The sequence below is a fragment of the Lampris incognitus genome, chromosome 11 (genome assembly GCF_029633865.1).
Source record: "Lampris incognitus isolate fLamInc1 chromosome 11, fLamInc1.hap2, whole genome shotgun sequence".
In the NCBI taxonomy this organism is placed as follows: domain Eukaryota; kingdom Metazoa; phylum Chordata; class Actinopteri; order Lampriformes; family Lampridae; genus Lampris; species Lampris incognitus.
The window spans coordinates 24755622-24774685 of NC_079221.1; positions in this window are offsets into that span (position 1 = coordinate 24755622).

Sequence of the window (19064 nt, forward strand, 5' to 3'; positions counted from 1 at the left end):
TGTGTGTGTGTGTGTGTGTGTGTGTGTGTGTGGGCCCTGTGATGGACTGGCGGCCTATCCAGGGTGTCTCCCTGCCTGCTGCCCAGTGACTGCTGAGCGGCTTGGATAATGGATGGATGGAAACTGTACTCAAAAGTGAGTTGGTACTTAATGCACTGCGCCACTGACATCCTTACTTTGGTTCTTGTATGATCCACTTGATTCTCAGGCCTAGTCTCTTAGGATGAATTTTTCAGTGGTTCAAGCCTGTGGAACTCCAGTAACGTGGTATCATCCAAGGCGTCCTGGTGCATTTAGTCGTCTTGTATCACCAGGCTTTCACCTTGTATATGTTAGACTGTGACTGGCTGCTTTAACACTTCTGACATCCACTACTTGATCAAAATGAAACTCTCTGGTGGCATTTGGCTTTTAGAGTTTGTGAAAGGATTATTTCATCTCTATGGCAACCAACGCCATCCAGTGTAGTAGCGATGCTGCCATCCCAAATGGATTATAGGTGACCCTTTCTTACTGTTGAAATTCATAATCTTTGGCGGGGGATCATTATCAAAGGTGTCCCTACTGAGAAGTTATCTTGAAGACATGTATAGCAACATAGAGCATGTGCTATGAGTTGGGGGAGGGTAGATTATTTCATCATTAATTAAATATTACCATATAATTATAGTCACATACAGGAGTATTGAGGATTTATTGTTTTTTTTAACGCTGCTACATTTTCTTTTTACTTATATATTTTCCCGGTTGTTATATTATTCGGAGTCATCCATTTGGACTCCCCTATTAAAAATAAAATAACATAAAAGAATAGAAAACAAATGATCCTATGCTTCAGGGTTGACAGACAGCTGTGGATTATAAGAATTATGGAGACAATTATGAGGTGCTCCCACCACTTCTATTATTACGATGATTCTGTTGTTCTTGCTCCCTGAAACATGTAATCTTAAAGCCTTATGTGTGGGTGTGTAGGGTATGATTAAAGGCTTCCATTATACAGGTAAATATGAGAGGGAGGGGGAGGGAGAGGAGAGAGAGAGAGAGAGAGAGAGAGAGAGAGAGAGAGAGAGAGAGAGAGAGAGAGAGAGAGAGAGAGAGAGAGAGAGAGAGAGAGAGAGAGAGAGAGAGAGAGAGAGAGAGAGAGAGAGAGAGAGAGGAAAGGTTGTTAAACTGTTAAGTGACAGATAGGATGCTGAATGCAAAAAAAAGCCTATGAGTACAGAGTAAACAGAGAAGAGGGGAAGAGGGATGCTATGAAGGACAAGAAAAAAAAGACGAATGAATTAACAGGAGATAGGCTGAAACAAAGTGAGAGAGAGAACGAGTGCAGGAGAGTAGAAGCATTAAGGGAATGGTAATCCACTTGTCACATATAAAAATGTCAACAAAAGTGACTTCTACACACAGCTAGGAATAAAGTCATTTATTCCAGTAATAGATGTTTTTATCAACCCCTGACTCACCGTAAACATGTGAGTCAATGTTCCTAATGTCCAAACAACAGCTTCAAATGCATGAGGACTCGGCCACCTCAAAGATGCTGGTGTTGGGATTCGTGCTTTTGGCTGGCAATTTCTCAAATGCGGGACTGAGGACCAGTGCTGCATCCTAGAACACTGCTTAGTAGTCTTTGTGATGTTGTCTGCTTAAAAAAACAAACAAAAAAACCTTCATTGTCAGGCTCAAGTTTTTTTTGGGGGGGGTCCTGTAGGGTCTGTAAAAAAGATAAAACCAAAGATAATCCTTACACTGTTCTCTGTGGAATGTAGCCAGTGACATTGTGTAGAAAGATGAAACATATTCTACATTTTTTTCTCCTTTCACACCATAATTTCTTATTCTGTTGCCTTCAATTGAAACCACATACTTCCATTGTGACTGAGTGTCATTGACGGGAGGTGTGAGGAAACCAATTATTCCAAATACCCACTTCTCTATCATATACTAGACCAGGGCTCCTGGCCTTGACAAAAGGTAGAATGAATGTGATGTGGCATGGTGAGGTACCTCTCCATCATGTCTTAATTGGGGTTCAAGTGTCCTGGCATTCTCTTTCATATCAATAACTGAAGATTGGCCTTTGGGTTGTTGTGGCCCATGCAGGAACTTTATGTAAAGTCAGTCATCAGACCCCAAAATTATACTGAACAGAAGTTAAGTGGACAAGTGATTACCGAATAATTCTATAATAACAATGCTAATAACAATAATAATTATTATAGTAATAATAATATAAATGGCCAAATAATATATGGTAGAGATTAGGGTATCAGAATCAGAATCAGAATTATGTTTATTGGCCATGTAGGTTTGCACATACCTGGAATTTGACTCTGGTTTTGTGGCTCTCTCCGTGAATTTAACATAGAATAACAACACTACAACAAAACATTCTTCAGATATATACACTAGGATTGACTATATACAGGTGAAATAAGAGGTAGTAAAGTGCAATGGTGCAGAGGAGCCAACAAAACCACATCATTTGCGAAGAGCAGAGATGCAATTCTTAGGTTTCCAAAATGGACGTTTCCAAAATGGACACACTCCTCACTTTGATTGTGAATTGAGATCCTGTCTATGAATACCACAAACAGAATCGGAGACAAGGGACAACCTTGAAGGAGTGCGACACCAACCAAAAGCGTGTATGAGTTTGTACTGAGAATGTGGACACAGCTCTCACTTTGGTTATACAAGGACCGGATGGCTTGTAGCAACTGCCCTGGAACCCCATACTCCTGCAGTACCCCCCACAGAGTGTCCCGGGGTACACGGTCATAAGCCTTCTCCAAGTCCACAAAACACATGTAAACTGGCTGGTCAAACTCCCATGCCTCCCTCAGCACTTCTGCAAGGGTAAAGAGTTGGTCCGTTGTTCCAAGGCCAGGACGGAGTCTGCCTTTTTGTTGGCTTCATAAGAATGCAACCTCCAGCGCACACTGTGGTGGTTTGCAGTGTGGAATGGCCGGGATGAGAGTCATCACCGCCAAGTCTGAGGCCGTGGTTCTCTACCGGAAAACGGTGGATTGCTCCCTCTGGGTTGGGGATGAGTTGTTGCCTCAAGGAAAGGAGTTCAAGTATCTGAGGGTCTTCTTCACAAGTGAGGGTAGGATTGAGTGGGAGATTGAGAGGCAGATTGGTGCAGTACCAGCAGTTATGCGAATGTTGTACCAGACCATTGTGGTGTAGAGGGAGCTGAGCTGGAAGGCAAAGCTCTCAATTTACCAGTCAATCTTCGCTCCAACCCTCGCCTATGGCTATGAGCTTTGGGTAGTGATCAAAAGGGTGAGATCACGGATATAAGCGGCTGAAATGAGTTTCCTCTGTAGGGTGTCTGGGCTCAGCCTTAGAGATAGGGTGAGGAGCTTGGACATCCGGAGGGAGCTCGGGGTAGACCCACTGCTCCTTTGCGTCAAAAGGAGCCAATTGAGGTGGTTCGGGCATCTGATTAGGATGCCTCCTGGGTGCCTTCCTTTGGAGGTTTTCCAGGCATGGCCAACTGGGAGGAGACCCCAGGGTAGAGGCAGCATTTGCTGGAGAGGCTACATGTCCAATCTGGCCTGGGAAACACCTTGGGATCCCCCAGGCGGAGCTGGAGGGCATTGCCGGGGAGAGGGACGTCTGGAGTGCCCTACTTAGCTTGTTACCACCATGACCCGACCCCGAAGAAGCAGTTGATGATGAAATGAGAGTATGTTGAAATACTTCCCACTGTATGTGTGCATTCCCACACAAAGATGACATATAGGTCCATCCAACCATCCATTATCCAAACCGCTTATCCTGCTCTCAGGGTCGCGGGGATGCTGGAGGCCATTCCAGCAGCCACTGGGCAGCAGGCAGGGAGACACCCCGAACATGCCGCCAGGCCATCACAGCCCCCCCCCCCCCCACAAACACACACACCTAGGGACAATTTAGTATGGCCTATTCACCTGACCTACATGTCTTTGGACTGTGGGAGGAAACCGGAGCACCCAGAGGAAACCAATGCAGACACAGGGAGAACATACAAAATAGGTACAAATGATAAGACATGATCATATACACTGCTCAAAAAAATAAAGGGAACACCTAAAAACACAATATAGACCTCGATGAATGAAATATTTCAGCTGAAAATCTTTATTTATTAGACAGAGGAATGTGTTTAGAGCAAAATAACCTAAGAATGATCAATGGAAATCAAAATCATTAGCCCATTAAGGTCTGGATTCAGAATCATACTCAAAATCAAAGTGGAAAATGAGAACATAGGCTGATCCAACTTCTGTGGAAATTCTTCAAGACGATTCAAAATGAGGCTCAGTAGTGTGTGTGGCCTCCACGTGCCTGTATGCACTCCCTACAACGTCTGGGCATGCTCCTGATGAGACGACGGATGGTCTCCTGAGGGATCTCCTCCCAGACCTGGATCAGGGCATCGGTCAACTCCTGGACAGTCTGTGGTGCGACATCGTGTTGGCGGATGGTACGAGACATGATGTCCCAGAGGTGCTCGATTGGATTCAGGTCTGGGGAACGTGCAGGCCAGTCGTTGTCAGAGCTATTGATATGCGTGGCTCAATAGCTCTAACAACGACTCCTAGAGGATAAATACTGAGTCTCATCACCAGCCAGTCAGACTAGCTTGGTCTAGTCAGAAAGGCACAAACTGAGGAAGCCTCTTGGATGAGAGGCGAAATGTCTTCACGGATATATACCAAGTCCAGTTGCACTTGATTCAACTCCTTTGGATATCTATTCTCATGAGTTATTTATAATGACAAAATATGTGCTTATATCTATATCTGCAACTGCTGGCCAATTTATTCCTGTTATTCAATGTGGACATTTCTGGTTTGCAGATGATAAAATATTTTTCAGTTAGACATAGATTGCACATTTTACTGCTGGCTGAATATGCCCTGTTCTTTGAGAGGATTTTCCAGGTGGTTGAATAATTAATGTTTCTGTCCACCAATGACCAAATATAATGGCTTAAAGATGTTGTATTCTTTAAACGGTTGTTTCTAAAGCTACACATGTGTGCATTACACCTCTTTTGAATGTTCCCTCTGTTAGACTGACATATGTCTTTATTTTGCTGTTGTCATCTCTAGTCACCATAGCTTGGTAGATAACTCCCTTCATCTGGCATTTGCTTTCGAGGGGACATGAGTCGTTCACATGGCAGTTGCAGCTGGGGGTGTCCAGTTGTGTCCAGTTGTGATGAAGGCATCACTGATTTGTTAATGAATTCTTGTATTGTGGGATGAGATTATTTGTTGAATGTTAGGCATGCAGCTGTAACTAATTTTGATGGTGTTCTTATTGAACATCTTCCTCAGTTGATGGTCAGGGGTGAAGAACTTATCCAAAAGTTAAAAAAAAACTGCTTACTGATATTTGTGGCCACAGTATCACTGTCGGGTGGGTTGTACTTGGTGATGTTTTGTTTTCTGCTATGCTTGTTGATTTGCTGGCAGTCAGTGTGTAATGGTGGGTTGTACTTGAGCTTAAAATTGTAGCCGCTCTTTCGTAATGCATCTTGATATGGGGGTGTAGCTTCATTGGAGATGGACTCACTAGATGATAATTTTGAGAGTGTTCTGTTAATGCTTTCTGGGATGTTCTTCAAGATGGAGGGTGGGTGGTTGCTTTCTCTATGGACATACTGCAACGTGTTGTTGGGCTTAATGTACGGCTTGTATGTGCCGTTCCTAAGGTCCATTGAGATGTCCAGAAAGTCAATTTGGTTTTTTGTTTGCTTCAATAGTGTTTATTAGCCCACTGTTTGAGAATATTTTGCAGATTGTTTTCTTAATTTGCTCGACCTCTCTTGGTGTTTTGCTACAAATTGCTAGCCCATCATCCCTATGGAGTCCAACATTGATGTCTAGGTCCTGTAGTTGAGACAACAAATACATTCCAACTAGTTCATAAGTTTCTACCCCGTCAAAGCTGCTGATGGTTTAATCAAATTTGCTACTACCTTTTTTCCACCATGGGTGTCCATTGTGGAACAAAAGTGATTCCTTCGCTTGGTATATAATGTCTATGTCTTGCTCGGATATCACTGTGTGTTTTGTGGCAAAATCAATGGCTTTGGAGAACATATAAATTTGCAGTTCTTCTTGCCGTCTATGTTCTTAAACCATTCTAATACGTGGTCCGTGTTTTTCCATTGGTTTAAGGGGACTTTTTTTTCAAGATTTAATCATTCATGTTTTTGGTGATTTTTTTTACTTATCTTTCCGATTTCCGGTTCGGTGGGGTTGATCAGTCTACATGTTGGCTTGTTTAAAAAGTTTGGTTTGTGGTCCTTCAGGGTGATAAAGGCTTGGTTCCGGGCAGTGACATCAATACAGTTGTCTAACTTTAGGTCCGAGGCAATTTTTTTTTGTGTCTTTCATCATTACTTCTCTTTCAGTGATCTCTGCAGCCCTCTTGTATGATTTTGTTAAGTTATTTTCTATGAGGTCGCCGTATTGCTCAGGTTTTAATGTGTGTGTATATATATATATATATAAACTTAGCACAAAAAATAAGGAAATTTGTGTTTGGTAGATTATTACTTTGTTGTAACAATGCTTTCTTGGCAATAAATCTTACATCAGGCACCTGATTGTCAGCACCTGGGGTACCAGAAGCTAAAACAAGAGTCAATAGCAACAGCAAAATGAGCTGTTTGGCATTAGCAGAGAAGATTTGGCAAATTTTTCATGGGCGCAACCCATATACTCAGCTGTGCTGCTCATCCCACAAATGCATGTTCCTTACATATATGGCACCATTTAAAAAGGAAATAAACAGGCTTTCCAACGGTATAAGATTTATTGCCAAGAAGCATTGTTTACATCAAAGAATTAATCTACCAAACACAAATGTCCTTACGTTTTGTGCTAAGTTTATAGATATATATATAAATAAGTTGATAAATAAAATACTAGGAAGAGAAGAGCTAGCTGGTGTCTAGAGCAGTGGCATTAAACTGTAACCCACACAAAGACCCCGGCTGGTGTTGTCTCTGCAAGTCAGACTCTTTGTGGGATTGTAAAAAGCTGCATGTGATTGTTTACCAAATATTGACACTTAGTGGATGAATAATTCAGTCCTAATTGACTCCTGCTTGAATAATTGATGGTGAAAGTGGGTTGGTGTGGTGCAGAATAGAGGACAGTGGAGGAACTTCCTCTGCTTGACCGGTGAGACGAACAGAATGAAACCCGGACACCACACAAATTATTACGAGTGGACACAAAAGTGCTGATGGAGATCAAACTGAACCCCGCCACCTCCAACCCACCCCCAAGAAAACCTTGGTTCTGGCTCTCCCCTACTTTACCTGCATGTGCCACAGCCTTTAACGCTGCATTAGGATCATACAAAAAGCTAAACCACAAGCTGTCTCCAGTTGAATTTGTATCCAAATTTTAAATAACTTTTAAGCAATTTTTTTAAAAGAACAAAAATAATGCTAATCAGCTGTTGTTGTTTTTTTTTATCACAGATTTTAGGTCAATCAAAAAAAATGTACCGTTAGCTGTATTTTGCTGTTAGAGGCCACAGCAGTTGGCTCTTTAATGCAAAGTCTCTTTAGTGACAAATCAATTTTCAACTTCAAGGCGAGCGTAAAACGTTTTTACAGTTTCATAATAGCATTATATTTCAGCTTAGCAACTGAGCTTTTCTCATTCGCAACGACAAAAAAAAAGAAGAGAAAGGCGTAAGAATAGCTTGACAGAAACATAGCTGGTGTCTCTCACAATTTCTCACAATCTGTTTCTTACCCTACCTCCTCCTCCTCCTCCTGTTCCCTCTGACTCCCAGCCTCAACTTTTCTGTACTCATGCATCCTATCTTCTCCACCACCTCCCTCCCCTCCGAGTCGAGCGACACAGTGATGCTATTGAAGGTGGGGAAAGATGAGAGGGGCTGCTCTATCGACCATACTGGAGAGGAGTTCGATACCTTAGCTTTTTCGCCCCCCTTCTCTCTCTCTCTCTCTCTCTCTCTCTCTCTCTCTCTCTCTCTCTCTCTCTCTCTCTCTCTCTCTCTCCTCTCTCTCTCTCTCTCGTCTCTCTCTCTCTCTCTCTCTCACTCTCTCTCTCTTCTCTCTCTCTCTCTCTCTCTCTCTCTCTTGCTCTGTCCGAGTCGCTGGTCACAATGGAGTTCCCACACACGAGGCATCGGGTTTGAGGCTCAGGCTCGCCTCCTCACCTTTCACCATTCATCACAAACTCCGATAAGGAAAGAGAAAGCGAGAGAAAAGAAGAGGGGGTTGAGAGAGAAAGAAGAGAGTGAGAGGGAGGAAAGGAGTGTGAGGCATTTCTGTGAAAGAGAATGATGAGGGGGTAAAGGGCTCAAAGGAAAACGAGGAGAGGCACTTGGGAAGGAGCGAAAGAGACAGAGATGAGAAGAGTACGAAAAAGGATGAAGGGACGGACAAAATGAGAGAGATTAGAGTGAGGCGGAGGGGAGCGAGAAAGGAGCTAGTGTAAAAGTGAAGAAAGGGGAGTTACAGAAAAGAAAGGATGAAAGAGAGAGGGCAGACTGAGGGAGAAAGGCCGCAGGACTCTTAGTGTGTGTGTGTGTGTGTGTGTGTGTGGGGGGGGGGTTACCAGAAAGTCTGGTTCCTCCGCGGCATGGTGTCAAACCTGCAACAATGCAACACACATTAGAAACATGATTTTTTTTGGCTTGTGTAGACCTCTACACATACCTAGGATGTAAAGTACAAACACACAAAAACACAATCACAGACACTTTAGAACACTCACTAATTCTAAATGTACAGGCACGCACACCTGTGTGCCCAGACGCCAATGCCAACGCACTCACACGTACACACACTTTCTTTTTCCTTGTTTTGGATGTTTTTTCCCTCTCTTTTTTCTCCCATTGTTCACAGTAGTTGAGTTTGTATCGTGCAGCACAACTTGCGTTGTATTGGATCTATACAGTACAGTGGGGATTGAGTTTGTAATGTATAGTCACTGAATTAACTTAAGAGTAGGTGAGAAAGGGTAGGGGAAAAAATAAAGAAAAGTGTATACTTCCTCCTACTCCTTTTCCAACATGTAACAAATAATCCAATGCATACGGAGATTCGTTCGCCGAGTTTGATGTTTGATTGGCAATGGCTTATCTGCATGTTATATCCTGCTTGTTTACGGGTGCGAAATAAATCATCATTCATTCATTTACACACATAAACAAGGTCATGGGAATATACAATAATACTTAAGTATTACCAGTATGTCTTACTTAAATTTTACTGTAAGTAATATTGCATGTGTATGCGAGTGTGTGAGTTTACACATACACGCACACATATATGCAGGCACTCATATAATTATAATAGTATAATTGCACATGTGTATACATGCACATCTGCACAACCACACATATACTTCCACATGGGAGCTCATATAGATACACTGATACGGACTAACACGGGTGTGTGTGCACACATGCGCACACACATGCGCGCACACACACACAAATGCACAAAATAACATGCACGATGCCCTCCTCCCACACAATCACTACCCACAAGGCTGAGGAGTAGAGAGGAGCGGCCGTTTTAGTGAAGTGGATTAGGGTCCACAATGCCTTCCTTTATTCCCCGTGGAATGTGACATTTTTGGGGAGTGGAGGCCCAGAGTAAAAACCTTCAACTATTTTCACTTTTTAAAAACAATATCATCAATCAAGCCGGGTGGCCGGCTGTCAGGGAGCCTGAGGAATGCCCCACTTAGCCGTCACATGGCGGTGATTATTGTGTTCATCTTGCGGGGAGATTGCAGGTTATGACAGAGAGCACCTAATAATGTCTCTATTGTGAGTCTGACTAGCAAGACCACTATTGATTTAACCATCCAAGAACAAGGGCCCGCAGACAGAATGTTTTCTCCCCTTTATTGGCATTTAAATTAAAACCTTATTAACCGGAAACAATGTTTTTGATGTAAACACTGAGGACGCGCAAGTGTGATGGGAAAATGAAGGCGCTGAAATTAGAAATACACTTTTGATCGAGGGAGCTAATTCAGGAGGACATAATAAATAGTTGTTTTTTTCCTCAGTACCGCGCCCCGACAGCATGAGAAAATGCAAGGAATACTGTGTCTAATGAGCTGGCCATGGCAACGGCCAAATTGCTTTCAACAAAGATATTATATTTTGCATATTTATCAATTGATGGGTTAGCAATGACAGTATATGAAGAGTAGAAGGTATTTTCTTGTTACGAAGTTTGCCTCAAATCACCCGTGAGTGGCGAGAAGTGTTCTGCAGGGCTGAAAACCCTCGCTCATCAGAAACGGACAAACGCAATGACAAATCGTATCCACTATGACTGCAGCAGCTGCGTCGTTGCGTTTCTGTTACAGTATGTAGAGTCGTGCTCTGTCTGCATGCCCGTTGCATTTTCAAAAACCCGTTCAGGTCACGGAACAGTGCAGCTCAACACGCGGCCGGTGAAATAGGATTGAGGTCATGCGAGAAGGGAGGGGAAGAAGTATTGGCTGCATTAAAGCATTGTTTGGTTTCTGCTTTCACCTGCTACGAACGACACCTACCCATCATCCATCACACTAACTCACTTTCTTTTGTCAAAGTTTATGAGTCACAAAGTGATGGAAAAATGAAAATACATAGCCAAGTAATGGCACAAGAGGGCCTTGTGTGTGTGTGTGTGTGTGTGTGTGTGTGTGTGTGTGTGTGTGTGTGTGTGTGTGTGTGTGTGTGTGTGTGTGTGTGTGTGTGTGTGTGTGTGTGTGTATCATGCCTGGGTTGTTCATCAAATTGTATTAAATCTAAATGTGATTGTGACTGCTGCACATGGTGCTGCACAACGAGGCTGAAATGGTTTTTTATAAATGTCCACACACATGTTGTCATTTATAACTGTTTAGGCTCCCTTGTGTGTGTTTGTGTGCGTGTGCATGTGTTTACAGTGTGTACATATTTGCGACGTTGGGTGTGGATGTAAATTGTGTGCATTTGCATGTATGTTGGTGTGTGTGAGTGTATCTTTTCCCTGCCACCAGCGTGCAGCAGCAGCAGCAGCAGTGAATCAGAGAAGCAGATGTGTGTGATTTACTGAGTGGCAGAAGCTGCAGTGAAAAGGCCTCAAATGTGTTAAACATTATTGGCCACAGATGGGACTGCAATTGCACCTAGCAGCGTTCCCAAATACCATTTCCACAAATCCTGCCCCTCATACACATGTGCATTGCTATTTTTTTTTTGCATTTGTGTGCAAATGTACCATTTCTGTGAGGCTTTTAATGATATATATACTATATATGCCCAGCACTGACCCTGCTGTTGCTTTTTCTTTTTTCTTTTTTTCTTAAACCAGGGTCATCCCGATAGTAGTAAAGAGGCATGCAGGCAGGTTGGTGCCATATGGCTCTCGAACAAAAGCCCCAACAGGATGTTGGATGTAGGGAAGCCATCGGTGTTTCACACATGCAAAGAGTTGACCTCTGAGGGCTGATGAACTGAGAAAGACATAATAGAGGATTGTGGAGCCTCATAAAAAGGAGGGGAAAATGATATTCATTGCTGCTGTGGACCTCATGAATCCTGGATCTCCTCATCCCACTCCCAAACATTCCCACAACAGTCCCTCACTCCCTGGCTCCATCTGGTAGGGGGCCAGGGGGTGTCCCAGAAGCTCCCACCCAACAATCCTTCACTCCCATTACCCAGAATTGACATAGTCACTACTTTTGGGTCATGAGGAAAGGGGAAGGACGTGATCACTCAAAGTGCCACCAGGCCTAATTACTGTTCCTCATCCTCCAGGGCCACAGCTCTGACCTTTGTTAGTCCATCCATCCATCCATCCATACTGCCAATCAGGCACATATCAATTCCTCTAAGCACCCATTAATTCATCCATCCATCCATCATCCGTCCATCTATTCATCCTACCAATAAGGTGATCCATTGATTATTCTAGGCAGCCATCTATTTATCAAAATAGCCAACTAACTCTATCATCTATCCTACCAGCCATGCAGCCATCCATTAATCCATCTATCTACTGATCCATCATCCTGTCTGTTTGTCCTTCTGCCACGATGGGTGAATGACCAGTGAGACACAGACAACTTGTTTCAACCTGGCAACCGCCAGGAAACACCGGCATCAAAATGTCTTTGCTTCTGACAATTTTGACATCTCATGGAAGCAAAAAACGCCACTTTCTACCGGTTAGCGGTAATGCAAAACGAATAGGATTAAAGGACTGGCGGATGCAGAGGGGTGGGGTGCGATAGTGAATTGTAGGGGAGGTAATACTGACTGACACAGAGGGAGGTTTGAAATGAATGAGGGAGGGAAAAGAAGGAGTACTTCGTCTGGATGAACACAGTGCAAGAATAGTGTGTGCGTGGGGTTGTAAAGGGACAGAGAGAGAGACAGAGGGAGAGGGAGAGACAGGGGAGGGTTCAGACTGAGCTGACAGGTGGAATTGGAATCTAAATAGCGGGGAGTGACGTTGACTGACAGCAGCTTAACCCTCACCGCGACGCCCCCTCCCTCCCAGACTGCACTGCTTCCTAAGATACACAGAGCTCGCATTTCATTCCTCCTGAAAAATAGAAAAAGAGAAACATTCAACTCCACCTCCAGGCTTTGACCTTTGTGCTTCTCTGCCTCAGTCCGTGTCCTGATCATTTGCATCTCAGCCTACATCTGCATTAAAGACATGTTTTGTGCTGTGTGAGACTCTACATAAGGGCGACTGCCATGACTTTATGGGAGCTCGTGGAAGATCAAAAATAGCTTCCTCAGAAGGATGACGTACATTTTGTCACAGTTTCATGACTCAACTCTGTCGTTGTTCACCTTTAAGTCAAAAAGACTAAATGAGCTCATGTTCTCTCGCTCTCTCTAGTCCCACGACGGGTCAAGAGGTTTTAACAAAAAGTTTTGAAAACACATTTTAATGGTGTACTTCCTCTTGAGCCAATCCTACCTTAGGCAAACTACAGCCAGAGGCTCTGAAGAGTGTCAGTGATCTTAATGTGGGGTATACGAAAGGTGACGGGCGGCTACATAACAGACCCAGAGGCATTTTATTAGTGGCGTAATGGAGAACTATCACCATAGCTACAGATGAACGACAACATGCACATCACACACACACACACACACACCCACACACACACACTAGCTCATAGACACTACATTGCCAATAATTAGCCAGAGAGCTGACAAGGAGTCGCTAATGTTGGTAATGGCTAGACATGAGAGGAACAGACAGTTTGGAAATGGCAAAGACTCATCTTGTTGATTCACCCTCCTGTTATTTCTCTCATCTCCATCCCTCTACTCCTTTCTTTCTACTCTCATCTCTCACTCACAATCAATGAAACCCTTTCGCTGAGGTAAACAAGGACGTTATGAGCTTTTCCAGAGACCTTAAGAACCAGAATATCAATTGAGGAAGTGCACTGATGGGAATCAGGTCCAGGTCAGAGGAAACATCTCCTACATTAGCAGACCTGCAATGTTCAGCCACGCCAAGGGAACATGTCCTTTTCTCCACCATTTTCCAGAGTGATGACATATTGTAAACTGTACTCTCTTCCTGGTGACTTTTTGATGGTTTATTTACTGAAGATAAATGCTGGCTGATAAAGACATATTATTTTACACCTCCATACCACCTAACTGCTCATTTGATCAGCAATTTCAGCTGAGGACAGTCTGATCTTTTGGAGGCAGATGACACAGGACGGAGGTAAAGATTGACGACTGTACACAACTTCTCAAGCCTCTCCCAAACTCTTGTTTTGAACTTATAGCTTGATAGAAATCCCTGAAAAGTGTGGAATGGCTAGGTTAAGTGGTTTAGAACTGATAGCAACATGAATTACATTTTTCATATAAATGTTCAATGAATTCTGCACGTCACAATGTCAAGTCTCATAGTTATTGGAAATGTTCATGGTGTACATTACAAGACCACACTGGAGTCACGATATCCCGCTTTCTGGCCTTGGATATTGATCACAGTTATTAATAGTGATTTGTCTTCCTAATAACAAAGAAAATACGCATAATAATTCATCCATCCAAGGCCGAGTCATTACACAATGAGCTCCAGATTTAGCTGTTTCCAAGGCTCAACAGCTCCGCGGTTAATGCTCCGTCATAAAAGAAACTGTCTGAGCGACATCACCTCTGACATTTTCTGTAGGCTTTTCTTTCCCCCCCCCCCCACTTCTTCTCAAGACAGGGGAAAGTCTTTCATTTTCTTGGAACAGTCTTGGAACAGTAATAACCATTATTAACATGCCAGTGCCATTGTTGGTTATTTGGGTACAATTACCATGGCAACTGATTCACCTAAGCTGGTTGGAGTAGGCAGTTCTCCAGACTCCTAAGCCACTCCACACTAATCTATGTGAAGGAGAGAGAGACAGAGAGGGAGGTAGAGCGAGGGGGGGGGGAGAGAGAGAGAGAGAGAGAGAGAGAGAGATCAAAGAAAAGAGTGGACTCTAATAAACGAGGGAGAAAACAAGTAGAATTGCCTCATGGTTAATGGGGGATCACGGTAAAGATGTTTGCTGCAAGGCGGCTGCAGATGGGAATCCAGCTTTCAAACAAAGAGCAAAGATCACCAAAAAGCCCAATGTCTAAGTACCTTGAATTTTAAAGACTCAAGTACACGGTCAAGGGGAAAGTAGTCAAATGAACTATTGACACAGATCTCTAAAACGTATCGACGTGTATGCAACTTGTTTGCCTCTCAATCTAAAATAAACTACAATTGGTAACAAGATTTTATATGGTTGAGATAATGTTAAAACGTTTAAAAAGACCGTAATAGATGACAAAGAAATACACATGTGCATCCCCTACACGCACACATCCATGCCTGCCCACCCACCCACCAACACACACACACACACACACACACACACACACACACACACACACACACACACACACACCATCTATCACAGCACCCCTGCCTGAGGGTCCATGGCTAGATTTTCAAAGGATGAATGAAGAATCACCCATCGACCTGCCTAGGAATGAGCACATGGACACACACACACACACACACACACACACACACACACACACACACACACACACACACACACACAACACACATTGATGCATGCCTCATTTCCATCCATTTTCTCTCTCATCCACTTCATCGTTCTCACTCACCATTACACTGGTCTAACATTGATTAAACGTGTCTGAGCACCGTCAACATGAAAGGAAGACACAGAAGAATTTAAGAGAGAGCAAGGGACAGAGAGAATGAGAAAGGAAACGAGAGAGAGATGCCATTTATTTTGAAGAATGGAAGACCTGTGTGTGTTTACTTGGACGGATTGTCAGAGGAGCTAGGGCAGTAGGTACTGCAGGGGGAAGGGGTGAATATGAGGGATGTAGGGATTTTTTTCCCGCTCTTTGTCTCCCCGTTTGTGTTATTCCTCACAGCACTAGAGGTGCACTGATAGAATATGACAAAACACACACACACACACACACACACACACACACACACACACACACACACACACACACACTCCAGCAGGGGGGCTTATGCACAAACTTATGCCTGCACAAATCTACAACTACACATATGCAAACATACACACATGAAGGCACAAGTTCATAGGCAGGCAAGTGCACCGGCCACGGATCTCACATGTGCATGCATGCATGCATGCTTAAGTGACCTCACGCCAGCCAACACAATGAAACACAACACACACTATTGACTGGAAGCACAGATTTGTTATCAACACTTCCATCATGTAATTCAAAGGGTACAACAATCTTATCGAACACATTCTCACAGCAGACCACTGACAGCGTTGAGAAGCCAATCTAAAAGATGGTGTTCCAGTTGATCTTTTCAGGTAACACAGAAAAAAAAAATCAACCAAAAAGAAAAAACTACAACAGATATTCACTCCAAAGCATCATACCAAATATGATCATTTGGGAAAAAAAAAATAAGTGTATACTTATGTAACCAACCACAAGCAACGATTAACTTGTATCTGTATTGATTATATATATATATCATACCGGCATTGGTTTATTGTTAAACATGACACTACTGTTACCATGTATGTTCATTTTTCAACCTCCTTTGACAAAATGAGTGCAGACAGAAGGTGGTTGCGTTGCAGAGAGCGCTAATACAATAGCATCCCAATTAAGGTTGTCACCTTTGATTTGTGAAAAACTGAGACACACACTCACAGTTTTTGTTTTGTTTTGGGGGGAGGTTAAACCATATTTGCAACATACTATGTTAGCAGTTGTAGCACTCTTATTGCCTCTCTTACCTATATTTGTCCTGTCGCAGACACACCTGACATAGTTGCATTCACTCTGGACTGCTGTGTCCCTTTCTACATTAAATACATTTTTTTTACTTTAAAATGTAAACATTTGTAGCGAGCTGGTGTGAAAGGAGGCAAGAGGCAGAGATCTTCTTTTAATGGCAACTCCTATGTCCCATACACCGCAAGACCCCAGGAGTGCTCTTTTATTTTTGCCCCCAAAATGGTTGCCGAACAATACTTTTCCCTCTGAGGTCACTATTTAGAATATCAGTCTTAGTCACAGTCCTTCAGTCAGTCAGTCAGTCAGTCAGTAAAATTGTTGTCTACCCAGTCTGAGTCGAACCCCCAAACAAACAACACCAAAATAACCAAAACATGAACTAAAATGGCCATTACATAGCCCCTACCTGAGGGGTCAGTTGTCCTCAACAACCCCCATCACCCAATACATTGTCACTCAAATGTCCAGGGTGCTGTCACTGGCGAACAGGCTGTTTGGGGCTCACAGGAAGTGCAACTGGGGGAGAGGCAAACTGATCGGTGCATGGTGTGCTACTGTTGCCCCCGACCCCAACAACAGGCAGAGTAAGGGGATGATCTGGGGAGAGTCTGTCCTGGTGCAGCACCACCATGCACCCCTGGCTGGGCACGTGCATCTGGGACAGCACCTCAGACAGCTGGCCCAAGACCTTGCAGGGCCCCTGCCAGTGGCTGTGAAGCTTGGGGGAAATCCCCTTCTTGTAAATGGGACAATACACCCATACCTTGTCCGCTCGAATGAAAGCCTGTCCAAGGCACCATGTGTCATAGGCCCTCTTCTGCCACACTCTGGCATTGGCCTGCACCCGGTGGGTGTAGTCGTGGACCACCTGCAGGCAATCCCTTAGTATCCGGAGGTAGTCCATTTCTTTCCCCCCAGCAATCTCAGGCTCAGGCAGAGCCCCGAATACCAAATCCACCGGTGTCTGGAGCTCCTGCCCAAACATGACAGCAGCAGGCATGCACTGGCACTGATGGGCATTGGGGTAGGCCAAGATGACTTGGGCTTCAGTGAGAGCTGCCTTGAGTTGGGTGAAGATTGCAGCACAGGTGTGCTCCCAGTCAAATGGCCGTCCCTTGTCAGTCAAGTGGTGGAGTGGACTGGCAATTGTGGCGAAATCCCGGATGAAACGGCGGTAGTATGACACCTTGACAAGGAAATTTCACAGCTCGTCGACATTAGCAAGGGTTGGCCAGTCTCGGAGAGTAGCCACCTGAGTTCGATTGGTGATTATGCCACACTCACTGACTATGTGGCCCAGGAACTTCATCTCCCTCATCAGCAGGTGACATTTAGGTTTCAGTCACAGCCCAGCCCGCCGGATGGCGGCGAGGTGCCATATTAATCCATTAATGAAAAAAAAAAACCAAAAAATGTTGCAGATCAGCAGTTGCACAGGAGACGCAGTTTCCCTCTGGTGAAACCTGCAGCTGGCAAGTGAAAAAAGGTGGTTGGCGACTCCACATGTATCAAATCGCACATGTGGTAGACTACACCTTTCCTAACCCCCATAAGAGCTGTGCAATAATGGGACCTGAGGATAAGATGGAATAAACATGCCAAATTGGGGTAGGGGCTCAAAACAGTATTTCTTCGAGTATCTCGAAAGTTTTCTTAGTTTATTCAATTGCAAGATGACACAGCCTTTTCTGCCAGAATAAACAATGGGAGCATTGATGAGAGAGAGAAAAAAGAGGAGTCTGCGATATTCATGTCATTATATGCCTTCATATGATCCTGTGTTTGACGATAGTACAAATCACAGGGCAGTGGATACTGAGGTTTCCATCCATTTAGCTTACTGTTAAGGATCGATTTCAGTTGGGCTCTTACTGACCATGGCATTCACAGAGAGAAGAGCAGAGAGTTGATACTGACTGAGGTGAAAGTCGCCATTATCTTCTATGGCATCCGCATCCACGGTATCAGAGAATGAAGAGGGAATCATTGGAGGACTTAGCTCTAATCAAAGTGAGACTTGTAAATGATGCATTCGTCAATGAAATCCAGATGCATGCTGGCTAGGTAGAGATGGTGCATGTGTGTGTGTGTGTGTGTCTGTTTTTTGTTTTTTATTTTACTACTTTATTAATCCCCGTGGAGAAATGCATGCTCTGCATTTAACCCATCCTAGCTGTGTAGCTAGGAGCAGTGGGCAGCCACCATTCAGCACCCGGGGACTAACTCCAGTTCATCTTGCCATGCCTCCCTCGGTCAGGGGCACAGACAGGAGTATTAACCCTAACATGCATGTCTTTTTCATGGTGGGGAAAACTGGAGCACCCAGAGAAAACCCACCACAGACAACGGGGGAGAACGTACAAACTCCACACAGAGGACGACCTGGGATAACCCCCGAGGTTGGAAAACCCCGGGGCTCGAACCCAGGAGCTTCTTGCTGTGAGGCGACGGCATTAATCACTGCACCACCATACCTATACTGTGTTTGTATCTAGGTGGGTTGCCATGCCATTGCAATATTTGTAAACAGGCATTTATGTGGCAATGTATGTGTTGGTGACTCTCAAAGACATTGTGTGCAATTTAGAGAGTGTGCACTAGCATATGTGTCTCGGAGAGAGAGTGCAAATATGTGCATAAGAGTGTATAGGACGAGTGAGACAGAAATACAAGGTAAGAGAAGGAAGGTGACGATATGTGTGTTACTATTTGTGTGTGTATGAGTGCCTGTT